This window comes from Malaya genurostris, chromosome 2 (assembly GCF_030247185.1).
Source record: "Malaya genurostris strain Urasoe2022 chromosome 2, Malgen_1.1, whole genome shotgun sequence".
Lineage (NCBI taxonomy): Eukaryota > Metazoa > Arthropoda > Insecta > Diptera > Culicidae > Malaya > Malaya genurostris.
In genome coordinates, this window is record NC_080571.1 from 29,066,502 (window position 1) to 29,075,625 (window position 9,124).

Consider the following 9,124-nt stretch of genomic DNA (forward strand, 5'->3'; position numbering starts at 1 on the left):
TCGATTTTGTCATTAAAAATGCCTTACACTTCGCTTCCCGAGGCTGGGTGTCAAATTAAAACATGCAAAACTAATCGCGTAATATTTTTCTGCCATAATTTTGAACGCTCATACCTCAGTCATTTGTTGATGGATTTATATAATTCAACAACCAATCGATTCGGAAACATTTAACTTAAACTTATGAGAAAACGTCATTTGAATATTTCAATTGCATTCCATTGAAAAATTTATTTGAATTGAGTATTTTATTTTGGTTCTCTGGTAACTATCAGGCTAATTTAATATTATCGGCAATAGATCTAATTCGGATCTAATTTGCAGCGCTTGTTCCTCGATGATTTGTTAATGGATTTTCCTCATTTAAATGATTCCAAAGCTTCAATATTGTAAGCTTAAAAATGTTTTAATTTGTCAACGGATCGGTTTGCATACGTAAATCTCCATTCCCATACGAACAAAACGTGACAATGTGACTGAACAAGTTGTTGTCCCACCAGGAATTAAACGCTTCTAAAGATTCAAAATTAAATTCTGAAACTTATCTAAAAGCGGCCTCCTTGGTTTGGTAGTATAAATGAGTTCCACAGGCTCACATATACAGTACAATTAGATGCAATATCATATAGTATCAAAGATAAACTAAAGGTAAGTTTACCTGCGATTTTACATGTATCGTTTGAATAGGAACCCGTAGAATTTGGTTAACCGCCAGTTTCAGTTCAAGTATTATTTGCTTCAAAACAATAAGCGTGTGATGGCTACACGCGTTGTAACTATGACAATGTTCATTCATGTGTTAATAACATCAAGTTACAATATTAACAAAATTTCGGAATTTTGTAGCGTATCCATTCCGTATATTCCTAATATGCCAAAGCGAAAACCAATGTAAGTAACTAAATATTTTATGCGGACTGTTCCACATTTTTCTTCCTCGTATTGTTGCCATATTATTTACCGGCACTTTCCGAAGATTATCGACGATTTTGAAGAAGGATTAATAAAATTACACTATTACTGAGCTTACTGGTACAGCATTTTTCGTTAAAATAAATGAAATCTTCTCTTGGATCGATTAACTGTTTATAAAATTAATAAGTTTGTACGTTTCTCGAAGATTATTATCATAGAATAAAACAGTTTCATTTGTTCAGATTTAAATCTTTAGGTTGTTTGTATCTAAAATTGAGCTTTCAAGTAACTTTGAATTCTAGTTAAAGGACGTTATTCAAAATCTTAACAATGTAAAAATTGTGGAAAGGGATCAAAATTGAATATAATTAATTATCAAGAAAGAATCTAATTGTCAATTTTATCATTCGCCAACAATCTAAGCGCTTAAACTAGAGCAAGTTTGTAATTAGTCAATTGAAAAAGTTTTTAGTTTAGTGTATCATAATCTCTTTATTTTTGTATATATTATGAAGACCCTAGAAACGTTCCATTTTTAATGTTATTGTGCTCGGTCGTGTCTTGAATACAACCCTCTAATTTTTTTTTTGTTTCGATTATAGAGGTTTTAACGTCGTCGTTTTAACCTTGAGGTCATTCACCTCTTCGGGCCAGAAAAACCTTCCTACCCTATTTTCGGGGTTGGGAATCGAACCCAGGTGGGCTGCGTGGGCTGCGTGGAAGGCATCGACTTACCCATCACGCTATACCCGTCCCCAGTTTTAAACTTGAATATTTGAACCCTTTTGTTAGAAACATTTAAAACACCTTTCTCTCTAGCAATACCATCTTAGTAATCTCCGAGTTTCATATGTTTATGTGCTTGTAACGTCAAAGCAAAGTCTTGGCATTACATTCCTTTTGTGGAATTTGGCCTTTCTGTTTCAACAGACTTCGCAGCCGGTTCTTAGCGTACAGAATCATTGCATGGCTAGTACTACGATCCTATTGACACTAAGAATCCTTCCAGGTCGGGGCTCGAACATACGACAACTGGCTGGTAAGAATAGCGTCCTATGCATTGAACCGCCAACCCGGGACAATTGTGCTTGTAACGTAATTGAATTATTATGTACTAGCTGACCCGTCGAACTTCGTCTCGCCCACATATTATTTGTTCGAATTTATGTTTTCGGACAGCAGAATTGTCAAACGACTAAACGGTTAATGTTTCTCTTCATTATTTTTCTGATTACTTAACCTACAATCACCGGAATTCGACACACATTCGCTTTAGCTCAAAACGAAATATCACCAAAAATTTATGTGAAAATGTAAAATACTTCTGTTAAGCAAATTTGAACAAATGCACATATTGTCATCTCATCCTTTGAGTCAATGCACTGAACTGAATTAGAGATCCCTCTCTAATGGTTTGAAGAGTTTCGCTTCTAGAGTTGTTCATTCGGTAGAGTAGGATATATTTACAATTTGTATTTGGCCGAAGTAACCAACTGCTCGTAAAAAAAGATTTAGCTGAAGGGACGGGTAGGGTCTAACATTTTTGGAAAATCATTTATTATTTACTTTGTATTTTTTCATAGTAAAACGTTTCAAGAATATTCTGTGAAATTTTCAAGCCTATCGGAACAAAACTCAGCAAGTTATGGACCTTTATCTTTGCTTATTTCATACTGCGAAGAAGTGAGAGTTCGGCGCACAGGTCCATGATTTCTGCTTTGATTGACCTAAAAACTTTACAAAACATTCCTAAAATGTTTCATTATAACAAATTATAACAGAAAAATCATGATTTTTGGAAAATGTTAGTCCCTACGGCATCCCTAGAGTAATAAATTGTTTCCTTCGATTTTATAGACATAAAACTTTAAACGCGTTTTTCTCGAAAGCAGGTTTTGAAAATTCTTGTCTGTGGTCAATCAAAAACTACTGCACCAATTTTTTTTCCAAATTTTGCACACATTTTCTACATATGAAAAACCAGACCCCAACGTTTTCCTTTTCGTTTTTTGTTACTTTTGGGAGGTTTTACAGCTGCAAAATGGTGGATTTTTTCGTTAAAAATCGTACTTTTCGCTTATTTCTCAATAGTTTTCCACGAAAAAATTACAAAATGTTGTTCGAATGATATTTTTTATCAAGCAAAACATTTGAATTTATTTTGATGCACGATAATTCTGAAAAAAAATTCTCAAGTATAATTATTTTTTGCATCATTCAAATTCTAACCCCCCCCCCCCCCCCCCCCCACCACCCCCCCTCCCTTAAGCAGCATACAAAGCATCCTGAATAGTCCGTTTTTAAGGAATACTTGAATGTTCACCCGACGTAACAGAAAAAACTTTAAAGCAGTTCTTTGTACAGATTTTATGCAGCGAGGAAGTTTTCTCAGAACTTGTTCTGTATGTTCAAGTTATCATAAAGTGCAACGCGTACTTTGGAGCTCAAATAAAGTGGATACTTTTCAGGTACTTCGGAATTTTTGGTTGCTTAGAGAGACTACGCTAAAATTATAATTTGATATTATACCAATTTGAACATTCTTCACAGAATTGTGCGCTTAGTCTAATCTAAATTATTAGAAAGAAAAGCGCAAGGAAAATTTCTTAGTGTGACCTTAGCGCTTCTACAGCACAATCTTTTTTATTGATTCATTCAAAAATTTCCTGATTTATTAAACTCGCGCCCGCGATGACCAATGAACTGGTAAATGACATCAGACCATTTTCTCCTGCCAACAGCGGTCTTCTAGAACAGTCATATGCATTCCGTCATTGAGTCATTTGGCAAGCAATAATTTAGATACTCAATTAGGCACGTGGCTCGAAATGAAGAACCACATGAATCAAGTTTTCACACGCACACAACTCGTTGCGCGCCAAAAGATTCGTTCAACGATCTAGTATTCTTTTCTTCGACGGTCAAACACTTATGCAACTCGTTGCGCGCCAAACATCAATCGTAAATCTAGCAATCATTGGCGACTTTTTCAGTGGAAAATTCCATTGTCCATACAAAATAACATTATTGGTTTTTCCCACTTTTCCGATAAGTTTTCCTAATTTTTTTGATGTACGAACCCGGTGGGAGTAAAAACTGATCAAACAAAAAAAAAATCATCTCAATCCGTCCATCCGTTCTTACGTGATGCGATTACAAAGAATGATCTCTGCATTTTTATATATATAGATATACCTTTGGCTTCCATGACTATAAACACTTGCTACTCTCTCCTCTTTATAAACCATTTTATGACATCATCATTTCCACGTAATTGCTCAAAAATTTCCATTTTAAGAAGGATTTTTTTATAACGAAAGGTTGTTTAACATCATAACTACACTCGTACTATAGAATAAATTTTTTATAACATTTATTTTACCCCGGCTTAAACCGTTCATCGTTCACTGGGTCAGTTTGTGCTCGCATCTCATCCGATACAGTCGACAATTGCTTACGGTCGAGACGATAGAAACAAAGACAATACAGTGTAGTGAACAATAGACTGTACGAAATGGGCAAATACGATTTAACAAAGCCTGAAACTTGGCCAAATTAAATTTGTATTGATTTAAAGCGCTGCAAAGTTATACCAGCAGCAACCGAAATTGAAATCTTTCTTAAGGGGCGGGTAGGGTCTAACACTTTTGAAAAATCATTTATTATTTTCTTTGTATTTTCTTATAGTAAAATATTTCGAGAATATTCTGTGAAATTTTCATTTTCACTTTAAACGCGTTTTTCTCGAAAGCAGGTTTTGAAAGTCCGTGTCCATCGTCATTCAAAAACTACTGCACCAATTTTTTTCAAATTTTGCACACACTTTCTACCTACAAAAAAAAACAGACCCCAACGTTTTCCTTTTCGTTGTTTGTTACTTCGGGGAGGTCGTAATTTTCACTTTGAACAACCACCAAAAATGTAAAAAATTAAAAAAAAACTCAAACAGAAACGTTGGGGTCAAAAAAAAACTTCTACTCTTTCTATACTGCTTTGATTTGTTCACTTCTGATTAGTCTGTGCTGAGATACAGTGGACACCGCAAATCATGATTTTTAAGAAGTGTCCTCAAAAATACCTCTTCACCGACTTGTTTCTCAATATTTTTCCACGAAAAAACTACAAAATGTTGTTCGAATGATACTTTTTATCATGCAAAACATTTGAATTTATTTTGTTGAACGATAATTCTGGAAAAAATTCGCGAAAATTATAATTTTTTTCATCGTTTAGACCCTACCCATCCCTTAAGGAACGAATGCATTTAAACGATAATAATGTAAGTGAGATTCAATTCAACAAGACGTCTAACTGTGTGTACATTATGTTCAAACGTGAAAGAGATGCAATTGCATTTGCTTCGGGTAATAACGGGGTGCACAGTGTTGATCATGACAATGTAAAATATAAAATCCCTGTGTACTTGGTGGACAATGCCATAGAAGTACGCGTGCATGACCTTCCCCCGCAGAGCAGTGATGGGTTCGTTCGGGAAAGTATGTCGCAGTACGGTGAAGTTCTTTCCATCGAAAGGGAAGTATAGCGGAATTTTTTTCCGGGTGTCTAGGATGCCGTACGAGTGGACGTATGCAACTACGTAAAGCAATTCCATCTTACATCATTTGTGATCAAGACGGGATACATCCGTGTGAAACGCTGATCACGTATGAAAATCAACTGGTTACATGTCAGTTTTGTGAACAACCTGCACACTACGGCAAACCTTGCACTGAAACTGCAAAAAGGACATCTTCAAATAAAAACAAGGACAACCGCCCAACAACGGAAACTAGTGAGCGCAGTACTTCTGTTTCACCATCAAACCAACCAGCAACTGAAATCAATGTACAGCAAGGCGCATCTACAGCAACTAACAACGAGCCCAAGACTGCGAATTACAAGGAAAACGAAGAAAAAACGGAAACCAACAACGATACCACTGATGCGGCAATTGAGGACGAGACGAGCCACGGACAAAGTGCTCCTCAATCATCGCAAGATAAAAATGGAAACTTCTCTCCCCCTAGAAAAAGGGTGACAACGAGATCCAACGGTAAAATCATTATTTTATCTAATAGAAACATGGCTTATTCGGCCACGTAAAGCTTGTACGCAAATTGGCCGGAATAAAAAAATTGTAATAAAAAAAAATCGTTCACCGGAGAGGAAAACCTATAGAATAACGATTCAGTTAGTACAAATGTTGTTGTAAACTTATTTTCATCACCTTGAGTCGACAGTTTTCTCAACTTACATAAAAAAATGCACGTTGATTGTATGATTTCGTCAATTCAGATCAATTTTGCGTTCATAGACGGATAAAGATTATTTTCCCTTAGTTCTTTGAATTCCCCAGCAAAATGGAATCAGATCTTTTGAAATTATTCTAAAATAATTTCGTTGCATACAAATTATCAACAGCAATACCAAATACAAATAAAAATACCCCTAGGTCTCATACAAATGCATCAAATATTTTTGGTTCATCAAAGCGACAAGTTGGCCTGGCCCATTCTTTAGTTTCAAACTGACAATTTAAAACGGTTGATAAAAAGCATATCTGGCAACCCAACATCGAAGTTGCTACGATACGAGATTAGTTTGTTTGTTGTTTTTTTTTTTCACTATGTGCCTATGTTTTGAAATCGTGTGACCAAAGAACATGCAGGAGTATTTAATGATACTTTTAATGTCTGAACGAAAGTATCAAATTAAAATGTTAAATGACAGAAGTAAGAGATAAATCAGTTCTAAGTTTGATTTACTTATATTAAAAGTTCAATTCTTTTTTTCAATAGACGTAATTTTTTCTATTTTTTGTATTTACCTTATAATCAAAAAAGAACCGGAATTTTCATTTTGAAATTCCCGCGCTTTTCAAATCGGTAAACATTTATTCTCTCAACGTTGGCAAAACTTTTATACACGTTCTGTCAAATTTTGACGCATATCGTACGATTAGTTTTTGTTTGGTGTCTATACAAAGAAGTTGAAAAATGTTCGTCTGGCGATTTTTATAATGGATGAAAATTTAGAACGAACGGCTCGCCTTCGAAGCGCCATTCGGTCGATTGTTGTGCGGTTTCGACGTCGTATTCATAGATCCACAACTCATCACCAGTTATGATGCATTCGATGAATGTGGGGTCACTATCTGCGTTCGAAATCATCTCTTTGGCCACGTCAACACGACGCTGTTTTTGAATGAAATTCAGATTTTTTGGCACCAGCTGAGAAGCGACGCGTTTCAAACCCAAAACATCAGTTAAAATGTGTTCGGCTGATCCATAAGAGATGCCCAACAACACAGCAATCTCTCTAATCGGCACAGAACGATTTTGCAACACGATTTGCTTCGCCGATTTAATGTTTTCTCTAGTAACAAATGTTGTTGGGCGGCCAGGGATCTCATCATGATCCAAGCTTGTACGACCACCTTTGAAGCGTTTATACCACTCGTATGCCTGTGTTTTTCCTAGACACGATTCACCAAAGGCCTTTTCTAACATTTTTAACGTTTCGGAACACTCAAATCCATTAGCAACACAAAATTTGATGCACGCACGTTGTTCTAAATTTTCATCCATTATAAAAATCGCCACACGAAAATTTTTCAACTTCTTTGTATAGACGCCAAACAAAAACTAATCGTACGATATGCGTCAAAATTTGACAGAATGTGTATAAAAGTGTTGCCAACGTTGAGAGAATAAAAGTTTACCGATTGGACAAGCGCGGGAATTTTATAATGAAAATTCCGGTTCTTTTTTTATCATAAGGTATACTCCGCAAAATTAAGATCGACATTGCTATTCCATAAAACTACTAGTCCAAGCTGTTTCCCGTCCTTATCACAGCGACAGAAAGAGCGAAAAAAGTGAAAATCGCTCGGCAAACCACTGACCACTGTTTAGCGCCTGCCATTTCAAAAGAGCGATGAAATCTATGCTATCGAAAAAAAATTATTATTGACTTCCACAGAATCGAAAAGTATCCAACTCAATAGATCTTGTTTACGTACGTAATAGGAACATTGAGTTGAGGACGTTTAGGTGAAGAAGTTCATCTTGAAGTATTCTGTGAGTTTTTTTCTACCAATTTTAGTAAAGCTTGATACCTGTTCAACCATATTTCGATATTTGTTTAATGTATGCAGACAAGCTGAAATTTTAACTCAGACATTGGTAGACGAATGATACTGGACATGAAGACCATCAGCGATCTAGGATAACAGTCTTGAGATCAGTGGACCAGCATTTTTGTAATTTTACTTCAAAAAGAGAATATTGCAATGCTAATTAATAAAAATAAAAAACAGCATCGTTCAAAATAAAAGCTTTTTTCTGTTATGGAAATAAAATTTTAGAATTACTGCGAAAACTTTGAAATTAACGCGGTTAAAAATCCATTACCGGTATCACGATCGAGAAATTATGAAAATCAAGAAACATGTCTCCTTATGAGATCATGCCAATTACTGATGATTCTATGAGCAAAATGATGCATATCATGAGCAATAACTCATCAGTTTGCTCATAGAATCATCAGTAATTGGCATGATCTCATAAGGAGACATGTTTCATGATTTTCATAATTTCTCGATCGTGATACCGGTAATGGATTTTTAACCGCGTTAATTTCAAAGTTTTCGCAGTAATTCTAAAATTTTATTTCCATAACAGAAAAAAGCTTTTATTTTGAACGATGCTGTTTTTTATTTTTATTAATTAGCATTGCAATATTCTCTTTTTGAAGTAAAATTACAAAAATGCTGGTCCACTGATCTCAAGACTGTTATCCTAGATCGCTGATGGTCTTCATGTCCAGTATCATTCGTCTACCAATTTCTGAGTTAAAATTTCAGCTTGTCTGCATACATTAAACAAATATCGAAATATAGTTGAACAGGTATCAAGCTCTACTAAAATTGGTAGAAAAAAACTCACAGAATACTTCAAGATGAACTTCTTCACCTAAACGTCCTCAACTCAATGTTCCTATTACGTACGTAAACAAGATCTATTGAGTTGGATACTTTTCGATTCTGTGGAAGTCAATAATAATTTTTTTTCGATAGCATAGATTTCATCGCTCTTTTGAAATGGCAGGCGCTAAACAGTGGTCAGACGTCGCCTTCAAACCCCGATTTAGCCACTAAAATCACTGTAACTATTTCATATTACTGCTTCATTCGCCTTGCTCCACGTTG